The following is a 24,016-nucleotide window of genomic DNA, read 5'->3' as shown; positions in this document are numbered from 1 at the left end:
TTGTCATTGTGTTTCAATTTTTTGATTAATTGTTTTGTTATACTTGCTTGGATTTCAATGAAGAGTTTTGTATTAATGTTCATTAGGGACATTGTGGTGTAGTTCATTTTTCAATTTTTGTCTTTCCCTGCATCAGTATCAGTATAATACTTGCTTCCAGTAAGCGTTTTCACAAATTCTTTCCATTTCAATACATTTGAAGAGTTTGGCTTATATGGTGAATATATCTTCCATAAAATTTGTAAATATCAGCTGTGATTACTTCAGGAGATGGATTTATCTGGTTTGTAGGATTCCATTAAATTTTATGTCTCCTTTGCTGTTAATGGGTTATTGAGAGTTGTCCTCCTTTCTGGATTCAATTTTGGTATTTGTACATTTCTAGGAATCTGTTCATTTTGTCTGTGTCTTTTACTCTTTGAGAATAAATGCTCTAAAGTGGCTAATGATAAACTTCTGAATTTACATTTAAACTGTGGTAATTGTAAACTATTCTCTCCTTATTTCTTGTACATCAATCATTTCTTTCATTTTGCTGATGAGGTCAGCTAGGGGCTTATCAATTTTATTTAATGTTTCAATGAAACAGCTTTTTGTTTAGTTAATTCTTTCAACTCTTTTCTTCATTTCCATTGAATTAATATGTGCTCTAATCTTTCTGACATATTTTTCTTTCTTTAGGCTTTGGATTTGGTGTGCTTTACTTTAGCAGATTTTTGAGTTGCACTATTTTGGTGTTTGTTTTTCCCTATTCTGATTAACATTGTATGGTGATAACTGTAAATTTCTCCCAGATTATGTCTATCATCACGTCTCATGAATTCTCATAATTTGTGTTTGAAATTCATTGAAATTTGATACTGTTCAATTTCTGACTTAAAATATTCTGTGACCCATTGAGTACTGCCTAGGGGTTTGCTTTATCTCCATTGGGGGGATGTTTGGTTTCTTTTTTTGTTTGTTTACAGTTTCATTGCACTCTTGTCTGATAATTTGCATGGTATAATTTCTGTCTTCTTTCTTATATTAAAGCATGACCTGGAGACTAATAAGGTCTGTAGGTCTAATACTTTGTCTAATATAGAAAATGACACATGTGCAGCTGAAAAAAAATTGTATTCCATTGTGTTTGGGAGGAAATATTTGTATCTGACTTCTAAGTTCATTTATTCCAAGCTCTGGTTCATTTATGCTTATTCTTTGCTAACTTTTTGTCTGATTGCCATATCTCTTTGTGACAAGGGGTTGTGAAGTTCTCCTGTTAAGACTGTGATACTGGACATTAGATTATTCACGTCTATTAAGATTCCTCTTATAGATTTTGGTGTTTCCACATTTCGTATACATATGTGTGACTGTTACATCTTCCTCTTGAGTTTTTCCAAATACAAGTGTGTAGTGGAATTCTTTATTTTTCAATTTGATAAATTTTAATTTCAAGTTGCGATTGGCTAGGAACATCATTACTATTCCACCTATTTTCATAGTCGTTGGGGCATATAGTGTTCTTTTCCCTTCATTAAGGATCAGCCTATGTATTCCTTTATTAGTTACGTGTGTTTCTTCTATGCAGTATATTGTTGGATTGTGGTTAGTAATCCACTGTGCCAAGCTACTTCGTTAATTGTTGAACTCAATCCTTTTACATTATTAGTAATAATTGAGATGTACTAACATACGTTTGACATGTTACTGACTTGCTATTGTTTACAACTCTGTAATTTTTTGGCCTAGTTAGTGATTTCCTTCTGTTCTCTTTTCTGAGTACTGATTATTTTTGTCCCTCTGTACAACATCATTCAGTAGTATGTTTACGATTACCTCTGTAATCATGAAATAATTTTTTTTTGTATTTTATCATGGAAGTGTTTCATATCTTCATCAAGTTTGAAAGATATTTTTGCAAGGTATAGATGTCTAGGTTGGTGTATGTTTTCATTGGGGACTTGAAATACACTGCTCTAAGTTTTTCTTCCCCTGCTATGGAAGGAACAGAAGTCTGCTGTAATTCGGTTAAATTTTTCTTCAAATCATGTTTTTTGTCTCTCTAGCGGCCTTTAGTATATTTTTCTTGTGCTTCATTTCTGGGATTTTGACTATTTTAGATATCTGTGTGTTTTTAATTGGTTTCAAGTTATTTGGCTTTGTGTATTCTTTTGACACCTGTAAGGACCTTTTTTTCCTCACGTTTGGGAAAATGTCTGCTATTCCTTCCACTGATCTATTTTTATATCACTTGTATTGTCTCTTACTTTCTTATTGATGGGTCTCATACTGTTATTCTTTTTGTCTTGAGGGAATGAACATTTTTTTCCTAATATTTCCTTGTTTCTAAGAGATCTTATATTACATTTTCACTGGATGAAAAGCCATTCAATACCTGAAACTATATCTTCCCTTACATCCGAATGTTTTTTGCAAGCTTGTAATTGAAATTTAAATTCCACACCCGCATAGACTCTTGCTTGTGATGCTTCTCATGGGTCCACAGTGTGCAGCAGAGGTTTTAACTCAATAATTGTGCTAGCGGGGCTATTTAATCAGTATTTATTTATTTATTGACAGAGTGAATGAGTGAGTGAGGGCAGAAGCATTTGTTGAAATGACGCCCTTGCACCTGCCTGTGTAGCGAGTATACTGTTGAGCTATCTCTCTATTTTCCTGAAGGAGATTTCAGAAAATGAAATGGTATCACTTCCACAAGCACACAACAATCTCACCTTGTGAAAATGGGCATGTACCCAAAATTGTTATAAAGGTTTATTCATGAGCATATGCTACTAAGTTACATATGATTTCCAATAAAATTATTTGGAAACAATTTGGAGACTCAAACCCCTTAGAATAGCAAATGTAATCCAGGGAAACAAAGGCAAAGACGGAGGCATAATATTTTATTACTTGAAATGATAACAAATAAACAATTCTGGAAATATCAAAGGGGTGCTGACAGGAAAATAGTATGAATGTTAATGCAACTACTTACATGAGATAATACAGTCCTGAATACTTTTATACAACTTATCTCATATATTAACAAAATACTTCACTGAAGAAAGTTAATCTTTCTCACAAAAGTTCCTTCAATTAAAAGTGGGTAGTCTTCTGTCAACATTCATTAAATTCCATTCAGACAGAAGTAAATTTCTAAACATTAGAAGGGAAAAATAGCGGGCTGGTGAAATGGCTCAGTGGTCTAAAGCACCTACTTAGAACAAGCTTAGCAAAGCAGAGGGACCGCGGTTCAATACCCCAGTACCACATGCCAGCCAGCCCTGCCCCCTGATGCTCTGAGATGACCACACACACAGACACACACACACACACACACACACACACACACACACACACAAATAAAGTTTAAAATAAAAAAAGGGAAAAGTAGAACTACTGATAGAGAAAGCAGGTGGAACTCTTGATCACAATGGAGCTGGCAGAGCATAATTGAAAGAAAAATCCTGAATGTGAAGTACTTCACTGAAACAAAAAATGATATATCTTCTTATTAAAAATTAATTCACATCAAAATACATCATTAACAGAAGTAAGAGGCAACTGTGAAACAAAAATCTTCTAATTTCATTATATAATTTTCTTTTAAAAAATATGCAGACTAATATCCCCAAATTGTACTCACTCTTAATCTTGGATGCTGCAATGTATACACACATTGCAGAAGGTGTATTACAAATGAAAATTGAACAGAGGACAAAATGTTCCACAACACTTGTTATCTCTGAAATACAAATGGAAACATCATTATCATACTATCTCACATCAGGAAAAATGGGTCCCGTGTGCAAAGCACCTAAGAAATATGGCTAGACATGTTGTAAGTAGTAGTGAAACTTTTCCTCTGATGTCAGTAAAGGACAAAGGTTTAGGTCTATGTACATCAGCCTAGGACTAAGGATAAACCTAGTACTAGGTGTCCCATTCAACTCAGCGATTCTCCTTCTAGGAATTGTTTTAAAAATCTAAAATCATTCTAACACGCTGATATACAGATATAATTTAAAAGTCAAGTATACATTTCATACCTTATTAATAATCAGGATATTTAACTATGAACTCAGCATAGAAGCTTCACATTTAATTTGACTTATTTGAGCTATCAATATAGATTTTCTTTTGGACACGTAATGCACATTTAATTATAAATTTCTTATAATTTAACTGAGAAACAAATAGCAATGAGATAGTTTCAAATCATATTGGTAAAACAGTCTCAGTAGTGAACACATTGCATAACTTCTTCCTACTGATTACTTTCTGTAGAAGATAGGGAAATGATATTCTATTTACAAACACTATTAGAGCAAATCCCTCTATTCATTAGGAGAATGTAACAATATATTTATCCTAACTATTATAAATACAGATACAAAGTGCTCATTCATTTATATCTCCTTTGTTGTTTTTCTCCCAAGTATCTTCTCTTCACTCTTCCTCTTTCCATGGGAGGTGGACCTTGTGGACAAAACAAAACAAAACAAAAAAAATTAAGATAGACTTTACATGCATCATGTGAATACATGATTCACTGGGAGAATTCAGGTTAGATGGTCTGCACTTGAACACATATCTTGAGGACACCTGCAGAGACCAGAGATTGGCCCAGGAGTGTCAGGGCCTTGGGGAGGTTTGGGATGCAGAAATCCTGAAGAAACAACTCTGTTGTTTGCAAGGATACTAGAGCCAGTGTGGAAGGCCTTGCTCATATAACTGCACACCCCCAAGATTACACACCCCCTTCCACTCTGTCTCTATGGAAATAGACCTGGGCTCTTTGAACCCAGGCAGAAGATCAGCCACCCACTCTTTTGAGACCTCATCAGCGAGGAAGATCGAGACATGCAGAGCAACATGACCTATTTGTAGGTCAGGCCTGTGCAGCCTCTGCGCTCTGGGGCTGTGGGCGAGGGTCATTTCTCACCACTGAGAACAGGTGCTGTTGGATCCTCAAGACAGGGACAGGATCCTGGCCACTTTGCTCTGACATGTGGAAGAACAGAGGAGACCTAAGAACAGCTGCAAGACCTCCATGTACTTGCAGAGCAACATTTACTTCTCAAATGAAGTTATTCTTAGGGAATTTCTCTGGCAGGTCACTGGAGGACAAGGTGTGGTATCCTTCCCCACGTTGGTACTGAAGCACTCCAGTTAAACGGACCTCGAGCTCGACCACACGTGTTCCTCGGACAGGAGGGTACAGGTCATCCAGTTCTAGTGTAGTTCACTGGCGTGAAGCTTTTAGATGTGAAGCCTGCAACCACGGGCAGCACCAACCAGCCCTGTCTTCTTCAACTGGTTTAATGGTTGTGGTTTCTGAGGCTGCCACCGGATTAAAAAGGTGGGTTCCGGCCCTAGGCGGGGAGGGTGTCCTTCTGGCCTGGGTGGTCTTCTCACATACTGGAATATAATGTAATCCAGGCTCCAGGCAGAAGTGTCTCCCACCTTGGTGCCCAGATCCCCATGCAGGACCTGAGGTCCAATCTCTTGCCTAACTACCAAACTAGGAAACAACCAGGAGATGAAGAGTAACAGAAAAATTGTCAGGTGAGTTCCCTCCCTTTTGGACCCCTTTGCACACCTAGGCATGGCACCCATCTAACAGACTTGCCCTGTGAGGCTCTGGGGCAAATGAGCAGTGACCCAGAACAGCTAGTCCAACCAGAAGGTAGGTAAAAAGCATATGGGTGGATAGTGGAGCCCAGCAGTTCTGCTCTGCGGGAGCTGAATCCATCCATTGAGCTTTGAGAGACCTCCATGAAGGGTGCAGGAACAGAGCCGAATACATAGCCCAACCTCTCTGCTGGCCCATGATTTCCTGGCATGCATCACCATGACTTGGCCTCTACTCACTCACCAAAGAAATGTGTGGAGTTCCTTGAACTTTTGTCCTGCACATGGTGTGGGACTTGCTCAGCAATGTCCTTGTCCCAAACCCACTGCCTGCACGCTTGGTAATGGAGACTGCAGCAAAGTTTCTCCATTCCACTTTGGAGAAAGAGAAAACTACGTAGGACACCACAAAGCTAGGGGGCTTGGAGACATCCCAGTCCTGCTCCCTCATGGAAGCAGGCTCAAGTACGTGTCCCCAAGGTTTTCCCAACACACAGTGATTTATCACAGAGGAGCCTCTCTAGCACATAAGACCTACTGTTTGAGAGTGAACTGTGCAGCCGGGCAACGTGGGGTACATAGGCAACGGAAAAGGCTGCCTGTGCCTATGGACACCAGTTCCTCATGAGCCAGTCCTATGACAGACAGATTAGGACTGCAGGAGTTCTCAAGCACCCAGTGCTCACACCTTGTGTGAGGATGGGGGAGAGGATGCCAGCCCTCAACATTCATTGACCTAAAACCCTGGCCACTGGAACCGTGCGGGACTTTGTCCTTGGCATGCTAGAGCCTTTCTCAAATTGTCCTTCCCATCCCCTCCTTTAGCCCCTGCTTTGCTTCATGGTCTACCCCTCCTACTGTCACTCTGAGATTTCACCATTACCTGTCTTGAATGTGATGTATCTATCATCCAAAATGCCCCTCCTGACATAACTGAGGTCTTCAAATCTTAAGTGATTAGAACTTACCTGCAACGTGAATTTCTGGCTGATATCCTCTTAATCAAAAAGAGGAGCATGCTGTGTTCCGGAATAGACAGCTCAGTTCCAACTGTACAGGCCCTGGTGCTCTTCATGAAAGTACAACACTTCCTTGTTGTTTCCTGTGTGCTTTTGCCTTGTCTTTACATTTCTAGAGTTGCTTCACATGGCTCTAGAAGCTTGGACTTCTGCATAGCACACAGGCTGTCAAATAGCCAAGGAAACTGTGCAAATTCCAGATATGCCAGGAAAACTTGCAGGCATGTATTCCAGGGTGAAGTGCAATCAAAATTGGCCTGGGCCAGCCATATTCTCCCGTTTCTAGCTGGATTGCCTCAATTGGCATACCCAAATGTGTTTCTGCTGAACATCTGAGTCCCTTTTTTTCTAGTGCATAAGGTTCAGACACTCTTTGTACCAAGGCTACTAGACTTGTCCTATTTATGACTGCATTGTCCCAGTGCTTGTGTTTTAGAGTATCCAGGACCTTCATTGATATATTCATTGATACATTCCCCTGATGAATATTATGCTTTCTCTACAACCCATTGTGTTTAAAATAAAGCACTATGACTGAGAAGTGCAGTCTCTTATGTTTCTGCTTAATACAACCCAGGCTGATGTCTGGCCTCCCAGTAATGTCCCCAAGTTGGGGCATTTCAGTCATAGTTAAGCCCATCCTTGGCAAAATCGTATACTTGGTCCTGAGGAAATGGGCAGGATCCTATACAAATATGGAAGTGTTGAAACCACATATTTTGTCCAAAATATGTTTGTTAACATAAGGGATCTCTCTACCCAGCTTGGCCTCATAGTTAGCCTTCTATCTTAAACCTCCCACCACCAAAATTACAGGTGAATTTCAGCGGTGAGCTTAGTGTGTGCTAGTACTGGGCTTATGTGTTTTGTGGTTCTGGTGATGGAACCCAGGTACCTGAGCTTGTCTACTCAAGTGCTTAGTCCACTGATCCATCTCCCCTGCCTGTACTGGAGCACTCTTCCAGTGTTCTCCTTCAAGGCCACTTGGTGCTGCCCAATTGTGAATGATTTCTTTCCTGTTCTTCCCTCCATGATGTCTTGCTCATCCATCATTTCAGGCAGATCATAATCCTTCCCCAAACATTTCTGGCCTTCCTGGGCTAGAATCTAGATGTGATTCCTTTAGCTAAGTTACAAATTCAGAGATAGCTGGAGCATGTGTTCATGGGAGTGTCAGTTGCCATATGTTGGGAACACAGGGAGGTGTGACACATCCACCTCACACAATAGATTTTCTCAGCTCCCCTGGACTAGAGATGAGATGAGTATGTGTTCCTCCCTGGTCATCATTTGGATGAACTATCCTAAACAAATTACAGCTAAAGGGTATTGCTGACCTTTGGCAACCAACTGTGCTACTTCATTGAATGGCTCTTCTGTGTCTCATATCCTGTGATAGAAAGTTCAATGCCTTCAGTTTTACTACTTTCTGAAGATCTCAAATATTTTGCTCTGCATAAGTGTTTCCTGAAGTATGAATGTGAATTCCCAAGTCATCCATCATGGTTTCTTCAGACTGATCTTTAAACATTTATTTGCTCTCAATTACACCACTCACTTACAAGCCTGCTGCTACTGAAACTGTGAGCTGACTCTTTTCTTGTTGTATTACTGGGTTTCTGAGGAGTTGGATACAGACTTGCTGAAAACCTTCCCATTCCTCTTTCTACACCTGAAAGTATACCGTAAGCTATATCCCTTTAATATTACCTATGGGTAAAGAATCCCAGAGGGAGAGCAGACTTGGAAATCCATACTTGAATTGGTGTGATAAACCAGTTCTTCTGGTAATAGGAATTTGAGCAATAAGCTGGAGAGAACCAATATCAATTATTGTGTACTTCTCCCTGAGTAGATCTTGAAACTTCAGAGGATTCTGGGGGTGAAGAAAGACAGGAATCTATATACAAAACCTGATGTCATGTGGAGCCTTCTCTCAGGTGGATGGGATAAAAGAACAGACCAGCATCTGCAGCACGTTTCTCTGTAATATCAGCACATAAATAACTCATGGAGATTTTAAGGGGAATTCAGGATCTGGAACAGGAAGAAAATATAAAGCATAGCAGAACAGCATACCTATTTGACTTTACAGATAAAAAGGGAAAACTGTCGGTATTACTTCAAGGGAAGGTGAAGTTTCTATATGCATTAAATCCCTGAGCTGTGCACATTTCTCAAGAGGCCATGCTGAACACAGTGCAGGCCTTGTCCTAGATACACAAAGTACCAATAACATTGCCCACAGTAAATATTTAAGGGAAGTGGGAAAGACTAGCAGTTAAGCATTAACCATATAGGGTTACTGGCTCTGGTATGACTCTGCAACGCAACACTGTAATATTTGTATGCCTCCTTGTCAACATGGCTCAGTCAGCTTCTGAAATCTTCCCAGTGAAACTCTTCAACATATTCTCTCCAGTTACGCAGGGGAAGTGATTATACCACTTGATTTCTCCTAAGAACCTCATTCTGTGTTGTGAACTCCCATGTCCCCTGCAAATGTTTATGTATCAGTACTCCAGGCATGACCAGTCAGGGGGAATTTTGCATCTTTGGAGAAGCACACTGAAGGTTATGTACTACTCTTGAGGTTCAGATGGGTAATGATGATAGGCATTCAATGGAAACAATCAAAGGAATCCATCATAGTATTCCACGGGGGTACTTTTTAGAGTCCAGAAACAGAGTATTCTCCCTTTGCTGGGGAGAGCATATTTACATGTTTTCTCAAAGGTGATTTCTAGATGAGAGTAAATTGACACAGATAGCTACCAGCCAAGGGACTGGATCCAGAATTCAAATATAGGAGAAGTGAAATGTTCCCCTGATTCTCTCACAGAGACTAAAACTAGGAGGTTGTCTGTCTTTCACACTTCTGAATTAAGGTATCCTGTGCTTCAAATAATCTTAAGAAGGACTTAATCACTCCAAACTCAAGTTTTTTTTTTCTTTTCTTTTTTTTTTAATGGGATAGGGTCTATCCTGAAGAGTGAGTTCATTCAGACTTATGGTGCTTTTTTCTTTGACACCACATTTTTCCAGGAGCTTTAACATTTTCTTCTTATGTTTTATATCTAGATGTTCCCTGAAAACTGCATGCAGTCATAGGGCTGGAATTATGTGTATGCACTCACTTTGGAACATTAGCCTCACTTCAGTATAAAAAGTGAGAAATCTTGCTAATTATTCTCCTCCTAATTTCCTCTTACTGTGCTGGCTCTGTGTCACCATGAGCTGTTGCCCTCTGCTTTGTGACACTCTGCCTTGGACTGAAATTTCCACAGACCGATAGTTATATATCACTTTTCTTGCTTACTTTCGTGTATCAGAAATTTTATTTTAGCAGCAAAAGGAAAACAACCAAAGTCAGAATTTGGTACCAGAGTAGAGTTGAGAGGAGAAAGTCCCTTAGTGTCTTTGAGAGATTCTGATCAGTGCTTAGAAGACCAGAGGACTGATAGAATTCCTGCATGTAAAGAGCAGGCTGCATAGTTGTCTGTCAGGAAAAAGGAAAAAACGTTGAGTGCTGAATTCCAGAGGAGCTATGTTAGAAGTGCTGGACTCCACATACTATGTGTTTTGGATTGTCAGAAATCTTGTCTTTATTTTTACCAATCTTTACCTGGGACTGAGATGATGGGGGCCAGACTAATTAATCTGAAAGAAGTAACTTCAAGACAATCTACTATTGAGGCTGTCGCATGCAATTTGTAGGGTAATTGTAGCAAGATCTATTTTGAGAGTCAAGAGAAAAGAACATACCACCATGATAAAAAAAAACATTGTAATTTTATACAGTGGTATAATCCAAGTAAGATGTGGACTGCCAGGATAGATGATATCTCCCTTGCTGAGGAACAACAAGAAGATATAAAAATGGCCTGAGGATATCAGTGAGGGCACCAAGTCCTCACACCCTGCATCCTAAAAACTGCAAAATCAAAAAATTTACTTAAAGGAGAATGCTGCAGGGTCATGGAAAGGAATGGTGAACATCATGTTCCAAAATGGAAGTGACAGAGAATTTATTCCACAGAATTAGAATCACAGTGTCCAGAGATTCCGACACTTTAACTCAACAAATCGGAAAAAAGGGGCAAAGGAGATAGCTAATTAGATTAAGCACTTCCCTGTTAAATGCAAGGGCCTATGTTCAATCCCTCAGTCTGGAAAAAGAACAGGAATAAAGAAAGCCTGGCTATTTCTAGAACTTTCAGCAAAACCACTGCATCATCCACAAAACACTGGTTTTTATGCATGCATAATGCAATAATACTGGGTTTGGAGAAAAATTTCAGAAGAATGCTTGTGAAGCCATGTAGTATAATCTTGAGTTGACAATTTGTGAATATGTGAGATAGAAATGGAGGTACAGAGATGACTCTCAAAGTTTGGAGAAGACCAATATGTGGATTGTCTAAGAAAAGCTATAAGGATTGAGTAGAATGGGTTGAATGGAGAAGCAGTTTGAGCTACAACCAATGAAAGTGCGTTTGCAACAGAACCATGCAAACGCTTTGGCACTCACAATTATCACAGAGAGCCTCAGATGTTCCACATGGAAATACAGGAAGATTTTGACTTTAAAACTGTAAAGTACATCATGCGCAATGAACGTTGGAATTGTTAAACTTCTAATCTGTTCAGGGGATCAGAGTGAAAAGCTTCACTTCAGTCTTTGGGGATACTTGGAACTTACACCTTTCAGCAATATTGAAATAAGTAGGACTTTAGCAAATCTGAGAAGTGTGCTAAAATGTCTTTTGCATAAAAGAATGTTCATGAGTCTTGTGGAGGTATAGGCAGAATGTAATATTTTCTGTATACATGTCTTCCATCCCAGAACACAGCATGAGAGAGGGAGAGAGGTTTGCCTTTTGCGGCTCCTACATTTTGTTCTTGCCGTATTGCAGTTTTCTATCATGAACTGTAGCACTCTGCCATGTGCAGCTGTGCCTGGGATCAAAGTAAGCATCGACTGAATGTTCTTCAAATGGAGCTAAATGAAACTGTCCATTCTTTATTTTGAGACGTCAGATATTCTTGTTACAAAAACAAGAGAAAAATGGCCAATCCATCTATGAACTCCAAGGACTAAAGTCCTATCGTAACCAAGCATTACCCAAATCATGTTTCTTATAAATACAGGGTGTCACCAAGATTCACTGTAGGGTTGGAATTTGGTTGAGGAAAGAATGATACTTACAATGCGATCCTCTTTGTAAGTGGAAAGGTGCCACTGAGAACCATAGAACTTTCTCATTGCTATGATATGTTCTGTCTTTTGTTGGTGCTTCTTGGTGTGCGCTGATGAATGTAGAATATGGCAGATATAGTGGTAGGGAATGTACTAAGTCATCTAACTTGCACTTGCCAAAGCCTGAAGGATTGTTCACACCTTCCAACCTGCAACAGGACATAAAGTTCACCTCTTACGTAATATGTCTGTTATGGTCTTGCGAATTTTAGTCCAGCCTGTGATAAAGTCTTGATCCCTGAAATTGGGAAATACCTCACACAGTGTGGTAATCCTTTTCTTCTGGGCACCCACTATTTGGATGGTACATCCTTAAATTTCAATATCTGCACCAAGTTTGGGATTTCACAAGACACCTCTGTCTCTCTGTCTCTCTGTCTCTCTGTCTCTGTCTCTGTCTCCGTCTCTCTGTCTCTGTCTCTCTGTCTCTGTCTCTCTCTCTATGTCTCTCTCTCTCTGTCTCTCTGTCTCTGTCTCTCTCTCTCTCTGTGTTTCTCGCTCTCTATTTCTCTCTTTCTCTGTGTTTCTGTGTAAGTGCACGCTCATGAGCATGTGTGAAGTGAGGTCCCGATCTGTTTAGGGTGATTAAAAGGATTGTGTAAAAGTGGAGGCTTGCACATGAGACAGCTTTACAGTTAAGCTAGTTGGTCAGTGTGTCTAGGACTTACTAGAAGAAAAGATACTACCCGAGATATACAGATTTATTAAAAATTATGTTTAGATTATACAGAGTTGGATGAGGAAGCAAGAAGAAGTATATGCATAATGAAGAATGAAGAATCAAAAGTCTGGATATCAATACAAGTCTGTATCAAAAACCGGATGGATCTGCAATGGGCAGGAAAGATAGAAGATGGAGGAACGTACAATGCAGGCTGAATTGTCTACACTACAAGGATGAAGCAGTCCAGGTGAAATCAAAATAGTATGCCAAAAGCAAGGAGACAATGACCAAGATGAAGGGGAAGACTGGAACTCCTCTGAAGAACCAACCATCTGTTTTTTCTCATTTTCCTTATATAGTATGCAGCCTATCCACCCTGAGGTTGGGTGGGGCGTTCATTTGCACACGCACTATCACTTTGCCCTCTTCTTACACTGGCTCTGGACGAATGCAAAATGAGGACACTCCCTCCGTGAAAAATCACATACCTAAGCTTGTATATTTCAGAATTTGAACAAATATATCAATCATAACAGTCATCCATGAGCTGATAATTAAGAGCATGCAACCATCTTGAAACACCTCACCAAGATTCACGTTGTTGCTTCTCTTGCTAGCAGCAGAGCTTTTATTGCGTGATGCAAACCTATGTCTCTGTTTCCCTTTTGAAATAGCTGTCCTCCGCAAATGTTTCAGATATGGCTAATACTGACATTTTACTACACCTTCTTGAATTCCTCCCTATAGCTCAATTTTGTGGAACTGCTTGCCTCTTCTGCTTTTCAAGGTAAGAATTATATGTTCTTCCAAGAAACAGCAGAGAAATTGCTGAATTTTGGACAGGTGAGCCAATCAGAGCCTGTCGTCACTAACAAAGAGATGTAAGGTGATCAGGATAAGCTACTTTCACTTTATTCTCTGTCAACTGCCCCATGACTAGTACACTCATATTTCTCCATTTCTAAACTTTCCACTGCCAGGCTTCAAGCGAATTTTCATATGCACAGCACAAACATTTTCCAAGGAAGACAATGGACAGGAGGATCCCAAGGTGTACATGAAGAGGTATTTGAGGAATTCTACGAAATGCACAATGACCATTGATCCATACTAGTCTTCTAACCTGTTGGCAAACATTCCCAATAATGGGGACATTTTGAAAGGTACTACCTAATCCCAGTTTAAGTGAGGCAATGCTGATGAGTGTCCTGCAATCTCCTGACTTCTTGTCTATATGACCTCTCCTCTGGTCAAGCGTGCATTCATGCAAAGCGAGTAAGGCATTCTTTTGCCAATATCTGACAATTTATAAAACCAAATATTACATATTTTTATCCTGTTCTGAAACTACAATCTGACAGATCCAATTTTAAAAATGAAAGTTTTTTTTTAGTTCATGATTGCAATCTCTTTTCAGCTGGCTCTCAGTCAAAGTGTCACAGTGTACGGTTCTGACAAGGGAAGTCTGGCTATGTCTTGGCAGTCAGTATGCAACGTGTAAAAGATGACCTAGTCAGAATGGTCCTGAAAAAGCCACAGTAGAAGAGGGCATCATAAGCCCTGTGGACACCACACTGAACGTGGAGGCCACTACCCAGATAAAAGACAATTGATCAGCAAGATGATATAGTGACTGATACACAGCTACTAAATTCATGCCATTCTTTTTTTTTCATAACCTGGGATTAAACTTAGATTCTTGCACTTCCTAAGGAATTGCTTATTCTACTGAGAAATCTTTTAGGTAAAACTCATGCCATTAACAATGCTTTAGGAATGCAATGGGTAAAAAACATGTGGTAGGATATTGAGTGGACTGCAAAAGATAGAATCGTTTAACTGGAGGCCGGAAAATCACATGTTAGTCTTTTGCAAATGTGAAGGAGAGCAAAGAAGGACTTACATTCCTTTGGGTACATAGGTCTACTTGGTTTGTAAGTAAATATACTTCATTATATTAAAATTTATGCGCTCCTGGAGATTTAAAAACTGCTGGCGTGGCAATCAGTACGAGAATAATAAAACAAAGAGTTTGTGCAGATATAGGTGCAACATAAACATCATTCAGCAAAGTCCATATACATGGAGATTTATGGGCTTGTTGCCAGAATATATTTCTCACAGAGGAGAGTAAACAGACCTTCATGTAAGAAGTTATAATAAATAGAGTGGGTAGAGACTCGGCAGGAATAACTTAGAGGAACATTGGTATTTCTCATAAGATGAGCATAATGCCTGGAGCAGCAAGCAAATTTGGAGTCACTCTTGATGCCTTCCCTGTTGGAAGATAGAAGGTGACACATTGTTGTGAAGCAGAAGACATGAATTGAACCAGAAGTACAGTTTGGCACCTAGGCTGCAGTGCAAGTCTCTGGCTTTTATTTCACAGTAGGTGAGCAATTTTCTTCAGGTTATATTATCATCGGGATAAGGCTTAGAGGAGGTGAAACACTGAGTAACCAAAAAATGTTCTGGCAGACTCACAGGAAAGGCCAGGACAGAGAATTACTTTCCAGGGAAGGGATGGGCAGCACATGCTATTAGCTTCTTCTGATAACAACTTAGGCAAGTTTTGTTGTTATGTCATTTCTCACTGTTGGTGATGTGCATTTTTCCTTTAAGTTTGTTGATTTTTCCGTTTGAATATTTCTGTAGTGATCCAATCCAAGCCACTCTGTATGTGAATTACATAACCAGTTGTAATAATTTTTTAAAAATATCTTTTAAAGGAAATCTTCATAAGTGGCCTTGCCCGGACTGTAGATTGAAACTTGAAGAAAAATAAAAGAGATTAAATCTTTCAATCTTCCTTCTTTAATAGTCCAGTGTCTCAAGTTCTACACTGTCAATTTTTCTCTGAATGGCCAATGGTGTCACTTTGGGTTGATATATCAAGCAACTCCTTTATATGAGAATATAACTGGCTCTTTGTTTGTACCAACCTTCATATAGTCTGCAAAGCTTGGATGCATATTAGTATCTCAAGCCAATATCTGGTAAAGTGCAGTTGGTACAGAAGTCATAATTAACACAGTCCATTGCCATAAGGCGGAGTGCCTGTGTTGTTTCATGTGCACCATTCACCAATAGACTTTCAGTGTTTTCTGATTTTTTTCAAATGTGTCTATCTCATTTGGAGTACTGCAGGTTCTGCTTCGAGATGTGAAAGTCAGGGAGTAATTCTGCCAAGTAGTACTCTGACATCATCCAGCTCTGGAATCCCAAAACGACCATACACAAGTACATATGAATCTCACTGCCCTACTCAAAAAGGTCTGGATTTTTATCAGATTGTTTGAATCAACTATATATCGCAGAGTAGCCTTCATCTAACTGTAAATATTGTAACTGCAGCTATTCGTGCAACAGCATAGCCATGAGTAATTTTCATGTTCCTTAAATAATAAAATATTAATTTGATATTCCTTCATCTTTATTGCAAATATTCCTAATCATGTGAGTTCATCCACTCATCCCACTTAGATTATATAAAGAAATTGTTTCAAACTATATCCCCATTAAACTTCATCTGTCTCTTAATTCCCTTTTACCTCACCCACCACCCTCTCTCATGCAGAATTCCTGCTTGCATGCATATATTTTCCAATCTGATGGAATGAGTGAGGGAGTTAGAATAGAGTGTGATGAATATGGGAAAATTGATTTAATAATTAGCAAAGTGCAGTACAATTGAAAAATCGCACTGCATTAAGAAATGATGACCCAAGCTCTCAATATGAACTACTTAAGCAGTAGAGCTTGCAGCACATAAACTGTACTTATATATTAATGTACATTGTTCTTGGTCACTAAGCTTGCTTGAGCGTGGCACAAGTGTGGCTATGTGATTAGAGAGTGTGATTCTCCCATTGCTGTTGTTCTTTTCACAACTTCTATGGTTTTTCTTTATTCCATTCACTTTTGTATCACCTTTCATCTCCTCCCTCCAAGAATTCTTTCCTTGAGCCTCTTCCTGTGTCTTCTTGTGTGTATTAAAGTATTACACCAGCACCTAGAAGATGTCTGCGGAGCTATTCAGTGACTCATCCTTCCTCCTGATTTGTGTGTTACTCGGAGCTGCCCTGCAGGCATTATATTTTACACTGATTTTCAAAATTTTAACAAAGCATCATCTCAGAACAGAATTCATAGTTTAAAAGTCATTACAACGATAGTGTCTGTAAACTTGTCTTCCTCCCTAAAATTCCAGGATTCTATTTATCGAATCCTGTGACAATTCCCTGAAGGATCTTAAACCTACCAGTCTTTTCCTGTCTAAATGCAAATTCACAAAATCTTCCACTTTTAAAGAGTCCTTCACACACAGTGTTTATTGTTCTCCATCATTTTCTATTTCAAGGCACGATCTAAATCGATACCTGTATTGTTTTCACTATCAAATAATGTACTCCTACTCATTTCTGGAACAGATTATTCAGAGCATGACTAACAGCATGTACTTTCTAAGAGAATTGTTTCTAAACTGCTAGTTTATGTGCATTATCATAAAAATGGAGAATAAGTAAGTCAGAGAAAGAAGAGAGAACAACAAGCAGAGAGGAATGAATTGGCCATACATAATAAGTCTTTTATCCTGTAACCATTTTAGTATTGGGTCGTTACTTGACTGTGCCTGAAACACTGAGGTATCAAATGTAATCATCTACATAAAATATTCATTTTACTAATCCACACAGGATTAGGGAATAAAGCTTCATTTTTCTGAAACACTTGAGGTAAAATATTCCTGTATTGAAGGCACTCTCTTTTAGAGTGAAAAATGAAAACTTATTTGTAAAGTCTAGCATTCCATGTCCAATTCCAGGTATCCCTCTGTTGCAACAGAATGGTTCCAATATTAGCTCAGAATCTTTCGAATGAAAAAGAAAGAATTGCCAAAGGTACAAACAGGCATAAGTAGGAAATGCGAGAATTTTTTGAAGGTCACTGTAATTTGCACTCAGGACAAGTACATGCCCCATTAGATTAAGATACCGAAGACTATTTATGTCTTTTTATGTTGTTATTCTTCTTGCGGAAGCAGGGATTGAACTCAGACCCTTGCACTTTCCAGGGAAACAATTATTCCACTGAGCCACCTCCCCAGCAGCAATTTCTTTTTTTTCTGTACAGAAAATGTGATTGAACTCAGGCTGTTACCCTTGTCATGGAAGCATCTTATTCTACTCAGCCACCTCCCTAGCCCTGAAAAAGAAAATTCTAGAGTGGCAGAATTGCACTGAACATTGGTGAAAACACACTGAATTAGCAAAATACAACAGACAAAATTCAAACACACATAAATCAGTCTTTAGAATGTGAAGGCCAAAGACCTACACCTCTGGTGCCACTTGATGAATCCCTGAGAGTGATTGCCAGCAATTACTAACAAGTAGTTTTGTTATGCTAAGGGATATCAAAATGCTTTTTTGTCCACAAAGTAAGACTGATCTCATTTATGTTTCTCGCACATAGTTTATGTTTATGTAACTGAATGTGCATAGTGGAAGCAGGAATAAACGTAAAGTACTGTTTAGAATTAAATGGAGGGAAGGGGCCAACTACTACCATTCTCTATTGCTTTATTTTAACTTCAATTCTATTCTTCGTATCTACCGCAATTCTGGGTGGCATCTGTGTGCAATGCTTCAATATTCACACCAACCCTCTGAACACCCAGCTCCAAGGGCAAGGAGTGAGTTAGAACTTTGGCGATGTTCTGTGGGCACCCACATCCAGGCCTGCCTAGGCCCAGTGAGTGTGTGAGAGAGCTTTCAGCTTCCCTACACACGTGAGTTCTCTCCTGACCAAAAGCTAAACATGCTGCCTGAGTCGGAATCTCTGCTGCACCTTGCAGACTCAAACAACTCTGCAGAGCCCCTGCCAGCAAGTAAAACAACTGAGAGAGAATGTCTGCTGTCCTCTCAGGACACGCAGATCCAGCCCAAGGCCAAACTTCGTTACTGTGTGTTAGAGCTTCTGAGCTTCCCTGTGCCCCCTGAGCCATGGGCACAACTCACTGGCACCAGAGTTTTACTTTTGTGCCAGAATGCCACAGCAGGTTCATGTACGAGTGTTACAGAAGGAAGTAGCTTAACAGAACACCTAGACTCGAGCCAGATATAACAGGATAAACTCAAACTTAATAGATAAGATCCCAAATTCACAAGGAGCTATAGTTATAGCTGCATGAAATCTCTAAAACAGTGAGCAGAGGGCAGTGCTGTATAAAATGAGAAAGAAAGGAGCAAAATGTCTCAAGCCTAGCCAGAACAATGGCAAAGGAGAGTAGCTTAGCTGATATCTATGAATAAATACTGTCAGTAATAAAAAGGACAGAATGGTTAACAGGAACTGAGAGCAGAATTAACATCTAAAATAAAAAAGTAAATCTCTGAATTAATGACACCTAGGGTAAAGAGTTAAATGAAGAAACATATGAAAGAAATCCAATCTGAAAATCTCAGCAGTAAGAGAATTAAAAGAATTAATAACTGCTTCTAAACAAGACAAAGTAAAATACAAGTGATCAGAAAAATGATTGATTTCTCAATGAGCAAAACAAGAATGAAGTAGATCACATAAGGCAGAGACAAAGAGATATACAGAAATTTAAAATTTCAATCAGAAGGCTGGCAAACAGTTTCAGTTAATGTGAAGACAGTTTATGACTTGAGGATTTCGATTTGGCTAGTGCAAACTTTAGAAAAGAACAATTAAAAAAGACCAGGAAGAAGGGAATAAAAATTGATCACTTGCAAGATGATGTAGAGAGGGCTTCTGAACAAGGTGAGAGTAAATGCAAAATTGAGAAAAAAAGATTCAATAAATATGATTTAAAATGGGTATGGGCAGAATTAAAGGCAAAATAGTCCCCAAATACTAGGAAAAAGTCTGACATTAAGGTAACTGAAGTGTGCAGAAAGCCAAATAATTTCAACGCAATTAAAACACACTGAGACATATTTTAGTCAGATCGCAGAAAATCAGGTCAAGAATATTATACTGAAAATCTACAGAAAAGAAGCACATCACATTCGAAGGCAAATCCATCAGAATTAATGCCGACTTCAATTCACAAAACTGAAGACAAGAACAACATTGGGAAGACCATTTCAAGTACTCTATGAAAACAAATTCCAGCCCAACCTACTATAACCTGCAAAACTCTCTTTCTAGTTAGATAGAGAAGTAAAATACTTCCAAGAGAAAGAACAAAGAAAGAATTATCTTGGTGACAAACCCATCCCTGCACAGTGTCCTGAAAGATACTCTAGAGAGGGAGCCAAAAATTCAGAATGCAATGAATGAGAGCAGAATCAACCAACTAAATAGGACAAGGAAATAAACAAAAGACAGAAAGGAGTAAACAACAGCAGGTAAATAACGTGTCAATGATAATACAACACATCTCATTTATAACCATCAAAGTAACTGGGATCAATTCCACAATTTAGACAAATATATTGGCACAGCGGATTAGGAAGCAAAATCAAAAAATATGTTGTATAAAAGAAACACACTTTAAATAAAAAGAAATTCACTAATTCATTGCTAATTTTGGGAATGTCAAAGGATGGAAAACAATGAAACATAACCAAGCACCTTTGAAAAATCAGGGCTAGCAATCCTGTTGTCGGACTGTTTGTACTTCAAACCAAGAATAATAAGCAAATAAAGAAAGCCACCACATATTGGTTATTTTAGAAATTCAAGATGGAGAAGTAGCACTCATAAATATGTATGCATCAAACACAGGAACATCTGACTATATAAGTTAAATCATCATGGACAGAAAGATCTAATATCCAGTACCACAATCTTATCAGGAGTCTTTACTAACCTCCTTATCTCAAAAGGATAGGTCAACCAGAACATAAAATTAGCAAAGAAATAACAGAACTAAACCCCAACTTGAAAAAAATGGTGTAGGTGGACATATCCAGAGTGTTCCAAACAAGCACAGCTTAATAATCATTTTCTTCAGGTGTACAGGGTTCATTTTAAAAAATGAAAAACATACTTGACCAAAAGTCATGTGTAAGGTCATGGTAGAAAAAGAAATTGTCCCATGCATATTCTGACAGCAGTGCAATAAAACAGTAAATAAATGACAGAAGAAACCAGAAAAACCAACAAAGACATTAAAGTTAAACAACACACTACTCAGCCATCAATGGATCACAGACAGAATTAAACACAAAATTCAAAAGTATTTAAAATGCAGTGAAAATTCAAGAACAAGGTTTTGGAATTCATGCAATATGAGGAACGCCATTCTCCGAAAAAATTCATAGCTGTGAACTCACACATTAGGAAACCAAAAGGGGAATAAATAAACACCTTAATGCTGCACCTGTAACATCTAGAAAAGGAAGAACAAACCAAACGCAGAGCCCAGAGATGGAAATAAGTCATGAATATTGGAGGAGAAATTAATTTAACTGAGATGAAGAAAAAGTTCAAATAATTAACAAATTAAAAAGCTGTTTCTTTGAAAGATTAAAAAAAATTAGCTCCAAGTTAACCTCATCAAAAAGAAAAACAAAATTCAATTACAAGCAATAAGGTATGTAAAAGGTATCATCACCACAGACACAGTGGAAATCCAGAATATTATCAATAGCTACTTTGAGAATCTTTACATTCAAAGAATAGAAGAAGCAGATGAAATGGTTAGATTCCTAAATGGTACAAATTATCAAAATTGAATCAATAAATATAACAACTTCTAATAACCCAATAACAGTCAATGAACCATGAAATATAATAAAAATCCTGCTATCAAAGGAAAGGCCGGTTGCTGATGGATTCAAAATTAAATTCTAAAAGAATATTTCAGAAGAAATAATTCCTAGGGACCAGAAAATCTTCAATGAAATTGCAAAGGAAGCAGTTCTACAATTTCATTCCTGGAAGCAAAAATTAAACTGAAATCAAAACAAGGGAATGGTGGCCGGGGAGAAGGCTCAGTGGAATAAGCGCTTCCCTGGCAAGCACCAGGGTCTGAGTTCAATTCCCGGTTTTCCCAAAAATAAAAAAAAATAAAAAAGAAAGAAAGAAAGATAGAAAAGGAAAAGAAAAAGAAAAAGAAAAAAAAACACAGGCAATGAAAGAAGTTAAAAATAAAAAAAACTAAAGGCCAATCTCCCTCATAAACATAGAGACAAAGATGATCTATCAAATTGTACCACACACAATGAAGCAAATCATCAATAATATTATACAATATAACCAGGTAAGATTCATGCCAGGGATGCAAGCATGTCTCAATATTTGCAAAACTATAATTGTTATACACTGTATCAATAGACTGAAATCTGAAAACCACATGATAATCATAATTCATGCAGAGAAGGCTTTTAACAAAGACCCAAACCCATTTATGTGCAAAGTCTTACAGAAAATTTTAATTAAAGACATCTACTTCTACTTGATTAAACCCATCTGTAACAAAAGAATGTCTAATATATTTCTAAAAGGGGAAAATCTGGAAACTTTTACTCTCGGATCATCATATACGACAAGGATCACCTCTATCACTCCTCCTAGTATTTACAGTCATAGAATCATTTGCTAGAGGCATCAAACAAGAGGGAGAAGTAAAAATATAAGAATATGTAACTAAAAATTTCATTTTCCATTATTTGCAAATGACATGATACTTTACCTGAAAGACGCAAAAACTCCACCAAGAAGCTGCTAGAATTGATACACAAATTCAGTACCACAACAGTATACAAAGTCAATACACAAAATGCAATAGCATTTGCCTACACAGATAACAAGCACACTGACAGAAAGATTAGAGAAACTTTAAATTTTACAATAGCACATTGGAAAATGAAACCCCTTTCAATTTACCGAACTAAAGAAGTCAAATATCTTTTTATCGAAAATTACACTATTCTGAAAATAGATTTCATATGGGATTGCAGAAAATGGAAATATATTCCCTGATCCTGGATAGGAAAACCAACATCGTGAAGATGGCCATAATCCCAAAATTGTTGTACAGATTTAATACAATCATTATCAAACTGCTATGGACATACATCCCAGAGCTGGAGAAATGATTGATAAAATTTATTAGGAGCCTGAAAATATCTAGAATAGCAAAAGCAATCCTGGGCAATAAATACAAAGCATGAGGTGTTACATTTCCTGACTTGAAATTATACTAGAAATCTACTATGACAAAATTAACATGGTAATGGCAAAAAAAATAGACCTTAGGATCAAGGTAATAGATTAGAAAAGGTAGAAGCCTCCACAAACACACCGAAACAGCTTATTTGCAATGAAGGGGAAAATACACTTACTGGAAGAAAGATAGCCCGTTAAATGCTAAAGTAAAACATGGCTCTCTACATATCGAAAAATAAACCTGATCCATGCCTATTAATATGTATTATGTTAAAGACAAAAGGGATTCAGGATCTAAACATTAAAACAGAAACTCTAAATCTCACGGAGGACAAACTAGGAGAAACAATTGATGACATAGAACTTGGCAATGATTTAATGAAAAAAAAAATCAATTCACATTTGAGAGAATTAACAGCTCCATTTATTGAGTTTTTGAACATTAAAAAAATTACCAAAAATGAAAAAAAGCCAACACACACATTTTCAAAATATATTAAATAATGAGCACTGAGATAAATGTCTGTTCTCTAGATTTTATAAAGCAGTAAAATATATTAGGGAACCTGAACGTAAACACCCAATGTAGAAATGGGCATCTGAGATGAATACACACATCTCAAAGGACAAAATTAATGAAGAGAATAAATGGGTGAAAAATGCTCCACATTACTACCTATTAATTAAATGCAGACTAAGAGAACACTGATATATAATCTCATCCCACAAAGAATGGCTATCATAAAAATAATCAATGAAAAATAAATATTGACGAAGCTGTGTGGAAAATGGAATGCTTCACACTCCATAAAGGAGTAGTACTTGAAATTCTATTCTTTTTTTTCATTTCAAAGTTTTATTGATAAACTTATAGCAATGAGACAGTTTCAAATCAAATCGAAAGTACAGTTTCAACAAATAATACACTGCATATATTCTTTTTAGTGGTTAATTGCTGTACAAGGTGCAGACTGTGATCCTATTTACAAACACCATTAGAAAAAATCATTCTATTCATTAAGAGAATGCAACTATATATCTATCCCAACCACTTTGAATACACAGATACAAAATGGATATTCATAGTTATACCCCATTTTTTAAAGTTCCGTTATTGAATATTATAGGTGTGTAAAATTGGCAAAATATTCTAACAGAGTCCAGTAGCCCATAATAGCATTAGGTCCTCTGTTTAACTGGCAATGTCAGAAATTTTTGATCTGAGTCCCCCAAAGCTCAACATAACAACATGTCTTTACTTCCTATATTTTGTCTTCATACTTTTCTACTGGATGGTTAAGA

Source organism: Octodon degus, unplaced genomic scaffold, assembly GCF_000260255.1.
Source record: "Octodon degus isolate 3935 unplaced genomic scaffold, OctDeg1.0 scaffold00427, whole genome shotgun sequence".
NCBI classification, from domain to species: Eukaryota; Metazoa; Chordata; class Mammalia; order Rodentia; family Octodontidae; genus Octodon; species Octodon degus.
Note: the sequence above shows the minus strand (reverse complement) of the source record.